The 18,989-nt window shown below is 41.3% G+C and overlaps 1 long non-coding RNA gene across 1 annotated transcript; it reads right to left on the bottom strand.

Moving 5' to 3' along the window:
* Positions 1-9,450: 9,450 nt before the first annotated feature.
* On the bottom strand, positions 9,451-9,958 carry LOC141633808 (uncharacterized). The gene is made up of 3 exons (XR_012538563.1): positions 9,879-9,958; positions 9,627-9,750; positions 9,451-9,529 (listed from the first exon to the last, which is right to left on the bottom strand). It is a non-coding gene; the product is annotated as an uncharacterized LOC141633808 (long non-coding RNA).
* Between the last annotated feature and the right edge of the window lie 9,031 nt (positions 9,959-18,989).

Below are 18,989 nucleotides of genomic sequence, written 5' to 3' on the forward strand. Positions count from 1 at the left end.
AGTGCAGGTAAATTCGCCTACAACTGGGAAGGACCCTACCGCATAGAAGGCATCGTAGGTAATGGGGTATACAAGTTGGAGACTATGGATGGGGAAGCTGTCCCTAGATCCTGGAACATCATTCACCTTAAAAAGTATTATGTCTGAGATTCCAGGTGCAGGACCCAGAAGTTCCACCTCCAACAGGTACATTCCAGGACCCTTGAATCCTAGCATTCAGTACTCCAGAAACCTTAGAACATGAACTAACTTACTAAAAGTGTCTTTGATTAAGCAGCTATCGCTTGAAGGGGAATAACCCCAGAACCCACTTGTTAGAGCCACGGCTCACTCTCTCATGAGGTATAAACGCAAAGAACTAATCATTTTGCTTTGTACCGCCAAACTGTACCACCTGCATTGGTCTAACAACACCATCTCTTTTGATAGAAGGAACAACTAAGTCGCCAGGCAAGGTCTTTCATTCAGTACACACGTGCTAAGTCTCCTGAATTCAGCAGGTACTACTAAGGAAATGACAACTTACAACGTATCTTTCAAACCCTTTGAGTCAAACCCTTTTTCTTATTTTCCCTTGGTGTCAACTTCACAGGTGTCACAAGGAGCAAAATGTGGAAGCGGCGTACTTAGTATTTCAAAAGGCAAAAATGAAACTCTATTTTCTTTTAAGTTGTTGTAAAACTCTAGAGGAACACACTTTGTGCTCCCCAAATTATTTTTTATTTATTAAATTGCTTCCACTTTTAGGTTTATCATTGTTTTTGGATTGAATGTGGATATGGTAAGTTGAATATTAAGGCAATGTCCTAGTAGGCTAACTGATGAACATGAACTAGCAAATTATTCCTCCTGCAGGAAGTACCCAATGAGCGCGTGGTCGAAACAGAGGGATTCGAGCACCTTATGGACATAAAGCTCCCTGAACCACCATAGACACCTTAATAAGTACGAAGCCTGCACACAAACAGAAAGAACGAAAAATTGCTAGCAAAACAACAGAAGGAACAAAACTGGAATTTTAATAAACACCCCTCAGCAGAGGGAATTTGAAAAATAAATATTTTGGCCCCTCCTACGAGGCAAAAACCAAAGAGTACTAAAGGTGCCCAAAACTACCAGGCACCAAAAGTTGGATTACAATGGGCCACCATACTGGGTGCCCAACAAAACATCAAGATAAAATTAAAATTAAATGCCTAAACTAGGCAGCAGCAGCAGATTCCGAGGCGGCATCAGCAAGAACATCTACAGGGGTCTTGGGCTCCACAATAGCATCTCCCCCAGATGGACCTTCCCCTCCCTGAGCAACAAGGGCATCCTCCCTAACCTCCTCGACCGACACGATAGCTGGTTGTTCCGTCCTACCACTGGTCTCTCCTTCATCACCACCCAGCAAGTCGTTATTGAGGCTGAAGTACGGCTTGATTGGATATGCAGCATTTTACTACCGTTCCTCCTCAACAATGTCCCAGTTGGAGTGTTCACCCGCCTCAAACTCCTTGATGCATTTGATCTTTTTTTCCTAGGCGAAAACCAATGTAAAGTCCAAGAGCAGGTGCTTCAGTAGCTCCACCTCCTTGTGAGTATCTTCCATACGCCCTTCTACCACCCTCCTCTCAGCATCAAGCAGCTTCTGGGCAGCTGCCTTCTCCTCAACCAGCTGCTTCTGGGCAGCCACCTTCTCCCTCCTAGCCAGCGCCAGATCTGCCTCCACCTTCCCCAGGTTGACGTTGAGGTTGTTCACCTCCCCCATCAATCTGGCAACCTTCCTCCCAAGAACAGGCCATCCTGCAAAACCTGCAACAGGAACAGTCAGCAGCACGAATAAAATAGACCACTGATACATAAAGGGAATTAAAAAAGGTACCTACACGGCGCGTCCACGAACTTCATATAGTATAGTAGGAAGAAGGGTATTTCCCAGAGAATGGACAGCAGCAAGGAGCAGGAACTGTTCCATATGAGGCCAGAGAGGCACCCCACTGGAGCCATACCCCTTGGGAAGGCGGATTACATTGGAAGTATTGAGCAGAGGTGGCCTAGGAGCCACTATAGCCAGAGGAGCAACCTCAACAGAGACAAGCATGCTAACCGGCTCCTTTTCAGCAGGGAGCGATGGCCTCTTCCTGGGAGAAGGACCGGAGGAGGCAGAAGCAACTTGCTTCCTTTTTCTATCCAGCAGGGAAAGAGAGGAAACAAGAGTATTCCCTAGTACAAGAACACAGTTAGAACATAAACACAAATGACCATATAGCAAGAACGAAAACCTATAAAGAACGAAGCCTTACCAAACGACATCTGGAATTCGGCAGCTGGAGGTTCTTGCTGAATGGAGGAGGTACCAACTTCCTCTTCTTCTTCTTCCACTTCCTCCTCTTCTTTCTCTTCTTCTCTCTCTTCTTCCTCCGCTTGCTCTCCTTCACCAATGTCAAGAGGTTCGAAGGCAGATGCACGAATAGGGAAAGAAAGTACATCAGGGTCAGAACGAGTTGTAACAGGAAGAGCAAATAAATGGCTAATCATGCTGTGATCTCTCGATGGAACTGGCTGCTTCAAACCTGCAGCAGTACACCAGTAAGAACATTAAGGTAAAAGAAAAAAAACAGACACCCATAAACTAAAGTTACCTTTAGAGGCCCCCCACTTGTCAAATAAGTACTCGGGGTAGGGGTAAGAGAGTCAATCTTAACAAAGATGAAGTTCGTATTCCAGCCTTCATCCCTCTCTTTTGGAGGAAGGATCACACCAGGGTTGCTGGCGTCACAGGACCTCAAGGCGATATGCCCAGCAACAAAGGGCCTGATAGTATAGAGCAAGGCGAGGTCACCCAGACCAATCCCCAAAGCATGATCCTCAGCGAGGATGCAGAGCGAAACCAGAACGCGCCATGTTTGAGGCGCAAGCTGGCAGATCGCCAACCTGTTGTGACGCAAGATCCTTTGAACCGGCGAAGGGAAGGGAAAAGACAAACCCTGGATAAAAGGGTACTTGTACAGGCAAACCCAGCCGGGATTATGGGCATCCGGCGCCTCCCCAGGCTGAGGAATGTGAATCTCGACCTCCTGCCCAAGGCCAAACCTCTCTCTCACCTCCTCGAGGGGGGTGTCAGCAAAGCTGGAATCACACAGATAGTGATCTGCGAGGATCCCAGAGGATCGCTAGGGAGAGAGCAGCAGCAGATGGACCCCTATGGGGAGAAGGAGGAGGAACGGTACGACGGATAGACTTTTTGACCATGATTGCGAAGTTTAAATGCGAAAAAATTAAGAGAGAGAATAGAAAGTGAGGAGTTTACCTGGTGGATAGGGAGACTTTATAAGGGAGGGAGAGTGAAGGGTTTTCAGGAAATGAGGTAATATGGACGGGAATAAAGGAAGTGGGAGGGGGGGGGGGGGTGTATTTATAACCAAAAGGAGTTAGGAGAGGGAGTTAAGAAAGGAAGTTAAGGGAAGGACTTAGGAGAGGGAGTTATTAAGAGGAAGTTAGGGGAGGGATTTAGGTTGGGAGGGGATCGAGGGAAAGGAGACGTGGGGGAGGTGGGAAGTTATTGAGAGGAAGTGACTGATTAGACCTTTAACGGTCAGACTCAGTGAATAAGAATGCAAGTAGGCTGATATCACGCTATAACATCACCACTACATGCAGCGTCAGGAGGGAAGCAACTCCCAGCATCCATCGAGAAAGAACAGAACCTAGCAGTTGCTTGAGGGTAATTGTATGGGTAAAAATACCCTCTCATTTTCATCATGATGTGGCAACTCGCAATTGGATAAAGTAAAGCCACACGGATCGGTAACCAACGCAGCAGGCTGCTAGACGCAAGGAAAAACAAGGGGGGATGAACCTAGACATTTAAGTGATACAAAGCCCACGTTTGAATTAAATAACAAACAGCCAGCAAGAACGTTGAAATGGTCAGCAGGAACATTGCAGCGATCAGCAGAAGCTTTGACAAAGTCAGCAATCACTTCCTATTTCATAGGAAGTGGAGGGTATGGTTGAGCATATGTAGGGAGCATGTGCAACGACTCAAATGTGGGCTATAAAAGAGCAATAAACATCAGATTTAAGGCATTCATCATTGGCTCCACTCGAAGAAATATCATTCGCCACCTGAAACAAATAATATCATCTACACACTTAGAAATTAATACATCGTTCATCTCAATTGTACTTATTCGTTTGGAGATTACTGATGTACCTCCTGATCGTTCCAGCTAGGTTCACCCTCGGATACTATTACTACTAATGGATCATTGGTGGGATACCATTTCCCCCCACAGTTTTTCCTACATTTTGGGTTTCATGCGTTACCATTTTGCTTGTGTCACTTGTCTCTCTTCTTTTTTCATTTGTCTTTTCGTACTAGTTGTTTACTTTCATTCTCGCTATGTTCTTATTACCGATCTACTTAAGTCCTTAATATCGTATTTTAATTGGAATAGCCACATTCACTCACAAATCTCTAGTCGGTAAAATCTTACCAAAACAACTACTGAACAGATGGCTTCTTTGTTTCAGCTATTTTCAAAATTTAATATGAATAAATCATATTCTGCTTACTCTTTTTGTTTTTCTGAATGCAATTCTATTTACGATGATAATGAGGATGATCCTGACCCAGACTCAGTCGAATTACCTCCCTATATAGTTAAAAAAATACTACAAGAGGGGGAAGGGGCACCAGTTATAGAAAACACCGAACCCATTAACGTAGGAAGTGAACTAGAACCCCAAGAACTTAGGATAGGGAGGACCTTAAACCCAACTGAAAGGGCCAATTCCATCGATCTTCTACACGAGTTCAAGGACGTTTTCGCTTGGTCTTACAAAGACATGCCAGGGATCGACAGGGATATTGCAGAACATCGAATTCCAATCAAACCACGTTTCAAACCTGTAAAACAGAAGCTCCGTCAGATGAGGACCGAATGTGCTCTTAAGATCAAAGGAGAAGTCGATAAGTAATTTAAAGCCGGGTTCATCAAGTTTCCGATTATTTAGACTGGGTGGCTAACATAGTCCTCGTACCCAAAAATGATGGGCAAATCCGGGACGACTTCCCTTTATTGCACATCGACATATTGGTAGATAATACAGCAGATCACGGGTTGTTATCCTTCATGGACGGGTATGCAGGATATAATCAGATCAAGATGGCCATAGAAGATATGCATAAGATAGCCTTTGTCACTCAATGGGGCACATATTGTTATACAGTTATACCATTTGGGCTAATTAATGCAGGAGCTACATATCAGCGCACTGCGACCACATTGCTACATGACATGATGCATAAAGAAGTAGAAGTGTACGTGGATGATATGATTGTCAAATCCAAAGATAGAAAAGGGCACATCGATAAATTCCTTCTAAGACTGCGAAAGTATAACATGAGGCTCAATCCTCAAAAATGTGCATTTGGAGTAACGTCAGGCAAGCTTCTGGGATATGTCGTCAGCCAGAGGGGAATAGAAATTGATCCATCCAAGATCAAAGTTTTAATCGAAATGCCACAACCCCAAACGGAGACGGGGGTTAGAGGATTTCTGGGCAAGGTGCAGTATATAAGCCGATTCATATCGAGACTCACTATGATCTGTGAACCTATTTTCAAAAAGATCAAGAAAACAGATCATACCACATTGGACGAGGACTGTCAAAAGGCGTTTGACAGGATTAAGGAGATATTAGCTAAGCCACCAGTGCTGATGCCTCCCCAACAAGATCAACCTCTTGGTTTATATCTCACAGTCACCAAAACAGCCATGGGGGCTATGCTCGCTCAGACTGTTGGAAAAGAAGAAAGGGCTATCTACTACCTTAGTAAGAAGTTCTTATAATACAAGTGTAAATAGACGCCTCTCGAAAAGACATGCCTCACTCTTGTGTGGGCAACAAAGAAGCTACGCCACTACATGCTTAGCTACTCTGTTAGAGTGTATTCTAAAATGGATGCCGTCAAATACCTCTTCGAGAAACCCGTTCTCAACGGACGTTTGTCTAGGTGGACCTTAATGCTCTCAGAGTTCAATCTCAAGTACGTACCTCTGAAAGTCATAAAAGGGCGTGCCGTTGCCGAGTTTTTTGCAGATAATCCTATCAACGACACCCAAGCAATAGACATGTGGTCATTTCCAGACGAGGATATCCTACAGACCAGTGTAGACTCTTTGGACCTTTATTTTGATGGAGCATCGAATTTAAGTGGATTTGGGATAGGAGTGTTGCTCATTTCCCCTGAAGGCGATCAGACACCACTTTCTGTCAAAATCGACTTCGAGGTGACAAATAATGCAGCTGAATATGAAGCTTGCCTCATAGGTCTACAAGCAGCAGTAAGTTTAGGCATTAAGAATCTTTGAGTTCACGGAGACTCCTCCTTGGTCATTAACCAAGTTACAGGTTCTTGGAAAATTCGAAGTGAAAATCTAGCACCTTATCCGGCTAGGATTGATCAAGTCGCCCAATTCTTCGATCAGGTCACTTATCTACACCTACCTCATGAAGAAAATCAATTTGCAGACGCTCTTGTGAAACTTGCAGCCTTGATTAATATGCCGGACAACATGGTCGAAATGCCTTTATGCATCGAATGACGGTCAGAACCAACCTATGTACACCACCTTATAGATGAAGAAGAAAGCCCAGAAGAACCCTGGTTCCAAGCCATTATAAACTTCAAACTCAATGGTACATACCCACCAAATATGGATAAGTGGGGACAACGCGCAATACGCCTACTAGCCTCTCAATACCTCCTAATGCAAGGAGAATTGTACAAAAGAACACCTCTTGGTGTCATCTTGCGTTGCCTTGATTATTCACAGGCACAGAAGGTGATGGAAAAAGTTCACGATGGAGAATGCGGTCCTCACATGTGTGGACCCATGATGGCAAAGAAAATCACACGTCTAGGATATTACTGGACGACAATGGAGTCAGATTGTATTAAATATGTCAGACATTGCCATAATTACCAGATCGTCGGGAATGTGCAACACGTTCCTTCCTCGGTGCTTTACACTATGACATCTCCTTGGCCGTTTTCTATTTGGGGAATCGACATCATCAAAAAGATTACTCCAGCCGGGATAGGAGGTCACTGTTTCATTTTGGTAGCTATCGACTACTTTGCTAAATGGGTCGAAGCGGCATCTTACACTAATCTCACCGCCAAAAATGTGGCAAAGTTCATACAAACCAATATCATCTATCAATATGGTTGCCCACATGAAATCATAAGTGACAATGGATCACATTTCCAGGCTGAGACTGGGCAATTGCTAGCCAAATACAAAATCAAACACCACCACTCCTCGCCTTATAGACCTCAAAATAACGGCGTGGTGGACGCAGCTAACAAAAATGTCGTCATGATCCTCAAGAAAATGATTGATAATTATCGAGATTGGCCTAGCAAAAGACCTTTTAAGCTATGGTGTTATCGCACATCAGTTAGGACGCCCACTTGGGCCACTCCTTTATTTTAAACCTATGGCATGGAAGCTGTGCAACCAGTTGAATTAGAAATCCCGTCCCTACGCATCTTGCTCGAAAGTAAAATCCCAGAAGCTGAATGGCCTAGGGTTCGGTACGAAGAACTCATCCTCTTGGATGAACGAAGGTTGCGCGCACTACTTAATATGCAAACATATCAGGCACGTATCAAACGAGCCTTTAATAAACGGGTTAAGCCCATGAACATCAAAGAAGGAGATTTAGTGCTCAAATCAGTCACAGCTCTCCTACCTGTCGATCCACGAGGAAAGTTCACTAAAACAAATAAGGTAATTGGCGACCATATAAGGCGACTGAGAACAGTCGCCATTAAGAATAAAGCGACTAAGGCCCGTCGCCCGCACTTCGTAGCTAGGTTTAGTCGCTATTGGCGACAGGACTTCGTCGCCAATTTTGGCGACGGATTTTTTTTAAAGCGGGAGACATTAACTCGTCGCCAAATTTGGCAACTGTCTTTAGTCGCCACATTAGCGACTGTCATTGGTCGCCATATTTAATGCCACGTCCCTTCCACAAACTCAATATTGGCGACGGTTTTTGGTCGCCAATTTGGCGACTGAGTTTGGTCGCCATTTTGGCGACTGAGTTTGGTCGCCATTTGCCCAGTATCCGTCGCCAATGACCCTAAAATTAATTCATGATCAGAAGCTTAGCGACGGTTTCCCGTCGCCAATTGCCCAGTATCCGTCGCCAAATTTACATTTTTTTTAGCCTACAAATCGTTTTTGACCTAGCCAAATACGTAAAAACCTGCAAATAAACCAACACTTCCAGCAGAGAACACATGGGAAGCCAACACAACCAAACTTGATAAAGAAAATCATGTTCCATACACACAACTACAAGTTTTGGTCATCTAACATTATCCGGGAATAACATGTTCTCTAAAAAACTACATAACAGGGAAACTTGCTCCCGCTCCACTACCACCTCCATAATTAGGATCTCTAGGATCCTTTGGTTGCGGGTGCCACCCAGTGTTGCAATTGGCGAAGAAGGAGTTCATCTGGTCCATTTCCTCCTTCATCCTCCGAATTTCTTCATCTCTCTCGGCATCCCGCATCTCCCTCTCGGCATCCTTCCTCTCCCTGGCGGCTAATTGAGCTTGGAGCACACTTACGACACTTGGGGTATAAGGTTGTTGTTGGGAGGAAATTGACCCTCTTCTTCTTGTAGGAGGGTAGAAAATCTCCTTTGCCGACCCGGCTCCATACACATCTCCTCTTTGGAACCCCTCAACAAGATCAAACCATAGCTCATTGTCATCAATTTCCGGGTTGTTCTTCCTACGGACAAGTAATTGTTCCTAAAAAATTGATAAAACATTAATGGTTAGAGGTTACTTATCTAAAAATTGATAAAACATATACTTTAACACATTAAGAAATTTTTATGTTTTGACACTTACATATAACTGTTGATCTTTTTCATTCGCGAAGATCAACTTGCCCTTGCTTGTCTTCTTTGCGTAAGTGTCAACAAAGAGATCAACAATCGTGGGTACCTTGCCCTTATTCTTCTTGGTCTTCCGGAAAAAAAAACAAGGAAATTGTTACTCAAACATGATAATTAATGAGACTAAATTAGAAGACTATTAAATTAAAAGCTAAGACAAATAACTTACATCTAACACCACACGATCATGAAAAGATTGAGACCCTCCATAATGAGTAGGCTCAACTTCCGCGTCCTTATCTCCTCCTTTCCTGTTTATCTTGTTCCGGGCCGATGCTTCCTTGAACTCAGGACTGTTCCGGTACTTGGTATATTCCTCATATGACGAACCTATAATCAATAAAATATCAATTATTAATTAATATAGTTACAAAATATGTAATGAATTTTAACTAATTACGGGTATTAAAAGAAACTAAATACCTTTCATGAAAGATGGCGCCTTCTTCCTCTTAGACACCTTATACATGTTGTCCCTTAGCCTCTTCTTGCCAATGTCATTATACCTTTGCCAAACTAGGAGCTCAAGGTCGGCTGGCCAATAGAACACACGCTACAAAAAGTAAACACATGGATGAGAAACAAATTAATAATAAGGTAATTAGAATAAATAAATTATATTTAATAATCTATATTTTATAAATAGATACCCGGAAGTTGTTGAACCACATCTCCTTATCTTCATCAGTAGCGTTACTCCAACAAGTAACGCCGTGTGTCATGTTCTCTTGGGTGCTATTAGTCACACCACGAACAACTGTTTGACTTCTAAACCTGAAATCAAACATGTTAAAAACATAATTATATAGGAAAACAAAAATAATGTATAATTAACATATGTTTAAAAAAAGTCATTTATTACTAAATAAAAAAATTACAAACTAGAATGAATAAAAAATTACCAAAGACCATTCGGATCAAGGATCATCCTGCCGTCAGTTGATCGGGGTATAGCAACCTCCTCCTCCTCCTCACTCACCTCTGTAGTAGAACGGTCAACGTCCTCCTCCTGCTCTCGGGAGCTACTACCTCCCTCACTATAGCCTCCGCGCTGCCTACCTCCTCCACGAGCCATGTGTACTACAATTGAATAAAAAGTGTTAACAAAAATTACAGGATAATTATTATAAGATACAAAAAAATAAAACCTAATAAACAGATATAAAAGAAAAAATAAAACGCTAATAATTGTTTCCAAATTTTGATATGTATACTTTCAATACCTTCTCTTACTCATCATCATCATCATCCTCATCTTCTTCTTCTTCTTCTTCTTCTTCTTCTTCTTCTTCTTCTTCTTCTTCTTCTTCTTCTTCTTCTTCTTCTTCTTCTTCTTCTTCTTCTTCTTCTTCTTCTTCCTCTTCCTCCTCCTCTTCTTCTTCTTCCCCCTCTTCTATCCCATCGCTCTCCTTATCATTCTCTTCTTCTTCCTCTTCTAACTCCTTCTCCGCTTCTATCTCATTTGCATAAATAATTTCATCATGATCAACTGGGGACAAAACTGTTTCTGATACAACCTCTTCTTGGAAAAAAGATGTATCAACTTCTGATCGTGCCTTTGTTTTAAAAACGGCCCACCATTGCTTTTGTTGTCTATCATTACTTGTGCTCGGAAGAGATGCAAAATAAACTTGATGAGCTTGTTGTGCAAGTATAAATGGGTCATATTTAGAGTAGGTTCGAGTATGATTCACTTCCACGAGTTTGTAACGATCATGGACTCTCGTTCCAGCTACGGAATTATCCCTCCATTGAATCTTGAATAAGACGGTTTTATAACTCCGATCCCGGCCATTGTAGCACAACTCAAAGATATCCTCTAATATGCCATAATATTCATTGCCATCAAGAGAAGAAATAGTAACACCGTAGTTGCATTTAGCCTTACTTTTGCGATAGTCAAATGTTTGAAACTTAAACCCATTAACTGAATATCGATTCCACGTCACAACCTTTCGAGAAGGACCCAAAGCCAAGCTTCTTATCACATCATCTTGAATATTTAGCTTACATACATGCTTCCGAAACCAGGCTGGAAATTGATCCTCATGCTTATGCCAAACATCCTCTCTGTTCACATTTGGGTGTTCTTTAATGAAATCTGTCACAAATTGAGCTTCATATGGCTCCAAAACCTCCCAATTAGATAGCACATAAAGGTGGACACGGTTATACTCCTTGTCATCCAGAAATCTTGTTCCCCCAGCTGATGAACACCCTATTTCATCCTGCATTTGGAAACACTTGGGTATACTTGTGTCTAGTTCATCCGCTTCATCAATATTCAAGTATTTTGCTTTGGTCTCAATATGTTTTTCAAAATAAAGAGAGCAAAAATTGGCAATCTCTTCCGTTAGGTAGGCATTGCATATAGAACCTTCCACACGAGCTTTATTACCAATTTTTTCTTCAAATGATTAAGAAACCTTTTGAAAGGATACATCCACCTATATTGGACGGGTCCACCAACTTTAGCTTCATATGGCAAATGGATAGGTAGATGCTCCATCGAATTGAAAAAAGAAGGCGGAAATATCATCTCAAGTTTACACAAAATTTCTGGTATTTGGTCTTCTAAACGACTCATGTCCTCAACTGATATCGTGGAGGAACATAAATCTCTAAAACATTGACTTATTTCTCAGAATCGCATTCCAAACTGTAGTAGGGAGTAAATTTTTAAAAGCCACGGGTAATAAGCGTTCCATGAAAACATGACAATCATGACTTTTCAACCCTTTCAACTTCAGTTCCTTCAAATCAACACAACGGCTCAAATCGGATGCATATCCATCGGGAAACTTCAAGTTTCCTATCCAATCGCACAAGACCTTTCTTTGAGCTTTGTCAAGAGTAAATATGGCTTTTGGTTTAGCCCCATCCTTACGAATATGAAGTTTAGGACGATCACAAAATTTCTTCAATTCTATTCTTGAATTAATATCATCACGTGTCTTTCCTTTTACATCCATAATCGTATGAATAAGTAACTCAAAGAAGTTCTTCTCTATGTGCATCACATCTAAATTGTGTCTGATCAACATTGTTTTCCAGAGGGGAAGCTCCCAAAAATACTTCTTTTAAACCAACCATTTTTTTTCTTTTTCAACTCTTTAAACTCTTCTTGATCCCATCGACAGTTGATGGCAAATCACGCATGACCTCCCAATATCTCATCCCCTTGAGTCGAACAGGAGCATTGTCACGCACCTCCTTACCTTTTAAGAAAGATTTCTTGTTCTCTCTATGAATATATCCATCCGGTAAGAAACATCTATGACAATCAAACCAACTAATTTTTTTGGAATTAGGAAGATAGAATGCTTTACTCCTATCCATGCAATAAGGACATGGCTTTCGCCCGTGATTTGCCCATCCCGATAGCATACCATATGCGGGAAAATCATTTATAGTCCATAACAATGAAGCTCTTAGTTGAAAATTTTGCTTCTTCGACACATCAAATGTTTCTACACCAACTTCCCACAAATACTTCAGTTCCTCCACCAACGGTTGTAAATAAACATCCAGATGGTTTTTTGGGTTATCAGGACCGGGAATAAGTAAAGAGAGGAAAATAAATTGTCTTTTCAGAGAAAGCCAAGGAGGTAAGTTGTACGGCGTGGTCATTACGGGCCAACACGAGTACTTTCTACCAAACTAACCAAAAGGGTCAAACCCATCCGTACACAAGCCAAGTCTCACATTGCGAGGTTCCTCGGCAAAATCGGGATATAACCTATCAAAACGCTTCCACTCCTCCCCGTCACTCGGATGACACATCTTTCCTGGTGTACGAGGATTTTCTTTGTGCCATCTCATTTGGTTGGCAAAATTTTTCGTGGCATACATTCTTTGAAGTCTAGGAGCTAATGGAAAATAAATTAATGTGTTTTCTGATATTGGTTTCTTTCTCTTTCCACTCCTTTTATTACCCTTGTTCCCCTTCAAAACAATATTTCCTTCACTTGTCTCATATCTATCCCTTTGACATTTCTTACATTTGTCAAGCAAAGCATCATCTTTCCAAAAAAGCATACATCCTTTAGGACATGCATCAATCTTTTCATGTGGAAGCTGAAGACCTTTGACCACTTTCTTGGTATTATAGAAATTTCGGGTCATAACATTATTATCGGGTATAACATCCTCAACCAACGTAGCAATACTATCAACGGCTTTAAATGGCATATTATACTCACATTTTAAAGAAACTATCCTGGATGCAACTTGTAACAATGTCATTCTACTCCCCTCATATAAGGTTTTTTCGGAAGCACTTATCATGTCAAAAAAGGCTTTTGCTCTTGGGTTTGGTTGTTCTTCATCAATCATTGGTACACGGTCGTCATTAATGAAATCATTAGACTGAAAGGCATCAAGTACCATTTCTCTATATGGGTTCTCATTTTGTTGGATTTGAGACTCTTCGGGATAATATTTTTCTCCATGGGAGATCCAATTGTAGTAGTTTGGAAAAAAACCATTTGTAACAAGATGCTCTTCTACTTCAATGTCAACTAAATATTTTAAGTTTTTACATTTAGTACAAGGACACCTAAGTTTATGTTGTTCCAAATCATATGAATCTTGACATCTAACAAATTCAATAAATCCACGAACTCCTTTTACAAATCTAGCGATAGGACGTTTCTTCTTATCTACTCTTTCTTCGTAGATCCAGCTACGTTCAGATCTCTTCATTTTAATCTATAAGCAATATATAGCAAACTAACCATTTTAAATAATAATATTTAATTTCAACAAAAAAAAACAATGGTTATCTCATCCTCCATTTTATGCTAATTTCAAGATTTCAATTGGGTCCTTATCACTCCAACCTAAACCCATCAATGTACGTTTCAAGTCACTAGCAAACACACATTTGTGATTTATTAATGAGAAAAAAATTCGGTAGCAATTCCCCTTAGTTCTCCAAATACACAATGTGGAAAAGATATATATTCCACATATGTATTCAGAGAACATTGGAGAAAATTGCAACCAAATTCTTTTCTCATTAATAAAATCACAACTATGTGTTTACTACCTAAGTGACTTGAAACGTACAAAGACAGTCCCAAAATGGGAACTATTCAAGAATTGCTCCTAATGAGTAATTGTTGAACGGGTACTAGGTCATTATATATTAAACAAGTTGTCAAAATTATAAGGCAAATTTATACAATCCCCTAATCAAATGACATTACTAATTTAACAAATTTATACATCATGCTCATTCTAACTTAATTTCGTTAATTATAAGGCAAATTTATACAATCCTAACATTATACTACCTTCATAAAACTATACTACCTTCAACAATACTACTTCAATATTACTAAAACTAAGTTACTACCTTCAATAATACTAATATTATCAAGATAAACTTCAATTACATCCCCTAATCAAATCACATTACTAATTTAACAAAAAACCCAATTTCTAACCCTAACACAAATTAATTAACAAAAATTCTAATTAAATTACAACTACATACATTAATAAGCATCACTAATGTATAAATTACAACTAGATACTAAATAAGCATCACAACTTAAACAAAATATGAAGGATTGAAGTAATTAAATCAATTTGAGTCGAAAACAAACCTTTATTAAAAAGAAAAACAAAGGGTTGGTAGTGATGTGGTGATGTGGTGTGCGGATGGCGGCGGCGAGTGGTGGCGTCCGGTGGTCGTTGTAGTTGGTGGTGGCGTCGGGTCGTCGGGTTTCTTGTAGCTTTTTTTTTTTGGTTGATGATAGAATGAATGAAGGGGACGGGGTGAAGAAACTGGCAAAAAAAAAAAAATTACACAGGCGATTAGCGACCGTTTTTGGTCGCCAAATTGGCGACGGGTATTGGTCGCCAAATTTGGCGACTGTTTTCGGTCGCCAAATAGGATAATATTCGGTCGCCCTTGGATTTCATACAGATTTTTGGATAAAAAGCTACAGTCGCCAAATTGGCGACTGTTTTCCGTCGCCCGAGTTTTTTTTTCTGTCGCCAAATTGGCGACTGTAGCTTCTCTGTCGCCTTTGTCTTGTTTTCTTGTAGTGGTTTAAGCCCAACTGGGCTGGACCTTTCTTAGTCAAGTCCATACTCTCAAGGGGTGCGGTTAGGATTACAGACTTAGTTGGGAATGAATTTTCTGATCCTACCAACCTCGGCCAATTGATATGGTACTACCCTTAGCATAGGACAGAAAACACGCCTCACGTAACCCACGTGCCGTTCATGTGACACGAAATAAAACCGGCCCCTGGCCAGCTAAAGCTTATGTCACTATGCTCTTGCGTTTTGACATTTCGACATCCTCAAATCATCAAATAAATTGAATTGTACTCCCTTTAGGAGTAAGTAAAAAGCACTTGCTTATTTTTCTAATTTCATTACAAGATCTTGGTTCAAACAATTATTGTTTTACATTTATTCGAACTACGCACAGGGTTTGATTTCATTTTTTCTAATGAATACGTAGGCAATCCTTCATAGGATACAACCCATTATTTTTTTTTCTAATGAATACGTAGGCAATCCTTCATACGTAGGCAATCCTTCATAGGATACGAGCCTTTTATTCATTGTTCCATAAATAATAATAATACGCCAAATACATATGAAATAAAATGCTGAAATAAAAGCTAGGCTAGGATTCTAAAAACCCCACCGTTTATTACATAATAATAATAATAAATAATACTATAATAAATGACTAAGGCTATTCTTCCATTTTCCCTTTACCTTTGTCACCTTATCATACTTCTTGTCTCGACCACGAGCCGGGCGCTCTTGTGCTATCTCCGACCTAATCACCAACGGTCTCTCTCGCGGTTTAGCCTTACCATTTCTATCCATCACCATCTCTACGATAGGAGCAGCTCTCGGTTTCTTCGACCGATGAGTAACTAGGAATCCGGCTTCTTCTTACTCTTCGGTCAAATACTTTTGATTCCCCTTTGCTACTTCGTGGATCTTGTAATCCACAGTCTCGTGTTTCCTCAACTTCTCACGTTCTTCAGGAGTACCAGCCTTTCTCCATTGCAAGTATGAGTCTGACACCCATAAAGAGCCAATAGGAACTGGTATGAATCACATGTTCCTCTGAGCCCACCTAATTGCCCACTCTTTACGAGACTCCGTCGTGTGTGCCAATGTAGTTTGAGGAACGGTGTCCAACTTCAGAATTTTCTGCTTCAGGCCCACTTGCCTCATCAAACTCTCCGGGAAAATGCAAATCATAAATTCCAAGCCAGGGATGCGCACCGATCGCGTCGGGTTCAAAGATGAAACTCCAGTGACTAACCTGTAATGCCACCATGGCACAATCCATTGGATCAAGGGACCTCCTTTGCTCTTCAACTTATTTTCTCATTAGTTGAATCCGGAGTAAAGTCCACCATATAGAGCCTAGTTCTCATTGTAATTGATCGAGCATGGTATCCTGGCACGTTAACTGGGGGCTCGATCAACCAAAACCGTTCCATCAGCCATATCTGCAAACGAAAACGGGAAATAACGCCCATCTTTCGAAAAGCAAAAAAGAAAAAAAAAAGAAAAAAAAAAAGAGAAGGGACGAAAAAAAGAAAGAAGAAAAGTAGGTTCTTACCTGTAGAATGACGGGACTTCCCAGATAAGGAAGCTCGTAGTTGGCCTTTTTGTTATCCAATCTAATAATGGTCTCCCCTAAGCAAAGGCAGGGCTCTTGCACAACTCTATTTGTTCCACTAGGCTCAAAAACGAGGATCCCCTCTCATCTTCTTATCAACATGCCCTTGAAGGACATAGCAAGGAAGTAGACAAAACCCGAAGGCCCTGCGTCTGGCAACATAAGAAATAGAAGGGTCTTCCCTATTTATAAATCGGTCGATAAAGTCAAACATGCGGACATTTTTGAGGTCACAAGACGGTCTACCTCAGTCTCGGTCAACCCAAGAAAGTCCCGAAATTTATTCTTATATCCTTGAGAGCTAAGGGGTACAACCGGTGTATTTTCTGGGTCCCATCCTCCAATAGCAGCTATTTCTTCAGGGAAAGGACAAATATCGCCTCCAGGAAAGGCAAACACGTGAAAATTTGGGTCCCAATACTCAAGATAAGCATCCAAGAAAGGCTTCACAACTTTCACTAACTTGAGACTCAAGATTGATCCGAGATTAAAAGCACCCATGTCCATGTTTCTCAACATTTGAAAATTCATCCATCCACTCCTTGAGAAGGTTTTCTAAGGCATCCATAATTTCGAAATTTTTTGAGAAGATAAGAGAGCTTTTATGTAATAGATAGAAGAAAGAAGAAGGAATTGTGTGAATAAAAGCTTCCCCGAAGTCTCTATTTATACTATTCGCTATTTCCTAATTTCTGTCGAGGTCTGTCAAGCTGGAGAAATGACGCAGCATCTGCTGCGCCTCTTCGAAGAGTCGCAGCTCTTGCTGTGCCTCTTCGAAGAGTCGCAGCTCTTGCTGCGCCTCTTCCCCAAGCCCTTTTCCATGTTTTTCAGCTTTGAATCTTTCCTAATTTGCTTCCGGCTATAATTTCCTATTCTTATAGGATCTCAATTTGGTAATTCCGTCAAATTACCAAGTTTTATGTTTCCTAATTCTTTTCGGGTTCGCTTTTCGAGACAAAGTCGACATTTTTGCCAAACGAGCACACTTAACCATTTTATTTTATTTCATTTTTTAGGAGAATCAATTCACTCCTCGTTTTCAATACATTTCACATTTAGACATTTCTTTTAATTTTATTTTTTTAGAGGGTATCCCTCCCTACTGTCCGGTCATTTTGCTCATTTCTGGGCATTTTTTGTCATCTTTCACACTTATACATTTCTGTTAATTTTTTTTTAGGGAGTAGCCCTCCCTACTGTCCGGTCCTTTTTACTCATTTCTGGGCATTTCTGCGCATTGGCGCACATTTCTTGTCACTTTTTGAGATTTTGTCATTTTCGCTCATTTTTGGGCACTTTTTTTTACTTTTTTTTTTCATTTTGCGCCAGTTTAGGCCACCTATATGCCACATGTTTTACGTGTCAATTCTATATAAATTTCGGCAGCATGACGGCTCAAATCGTTATCTACCAAACCTGTTCTTTTAAGCTAACCTGCAGGAGCAGAAAACACCCGGCAGCAAAGGCACTCAGGCCATTATATACACAACAACAAGAAGGTATATTCATCAAACTAGGGGCTCTCGCCCAAAACAGAGTTCGAAAGTCGAAAATGAAGTCCAAAATGTACAAAATGTAAATAAGACAATAACAAAAGAAGGGCAGCTACTCATGGTCGCGACTCAACTCAGCCACGGTCGCTTCAAGAGCGGCAATCTCAGCGTCTCTGACCTCGAGCTCCCTCAACAGACGAGCCGTCTCCTCCCGGGACTCCGCCAGCTCCCGCTCCAGGTCACGCTCTCCCTGCATACAAATGAAGAAATGCCTCATTTCAGTCATTTCAAAAATGCAAGAAATTACAACAAAATTCAAAAATGAAATAAAGGGAATGAGAGGTTCAAACCTATCGTCCCCGGCCACCAGCAAGTGCCTCGATGGTTGTAGCCCGCAGCCGGTTGGCCACCCTCCACAACGCCACGTACCAAGACGGTGCCACCTGCATTCAAATGTAAAGAAGGTTAAAAAAGACAGCAAACGCATTCCTATGCGATAAAATAATAAAGACAGCCAAAGCTGGGGTGCTTACCCTCCTCATTAGGTGTCGTCACTCCTCCAAACCAGCATCGGTCACCTCCTCGCCGATGTCGCGGAGCTCTGAGATCGTCGTCATGCCCGCCGCATCAGTGTACTCGAGTGTCTCTGGGTAAGCTTGGGGCTCGACGCCTGCCACCTCGATCTCCTACAAGAATCAAATGGCTCTTTATTTGACGATCGTTCAATATTTGTCAAATCGGTTCAAAAACAAGGAAAAGGTAAATACTTACCACGATCGGCCAGTACGCCAACCTCCGGTGAACGAACTCGGAGTACTCCTCGCCAGGAATAAGGAGGGCGTCACCACTCG

This window comes from Silene latifolia, chromosome Y, assembly GCF_048544455.1.
Source record: "Silene latifolia isolate original U9 population chromosome Y, ASM4854445v1, whole genome shotgun sequence".
NCBI lineage: Eukaryota > Viridiplantae > Streptophyta > Magnoliopsida > Caryophyllales > Caryophyllaceae > Silene > Silene latifolia.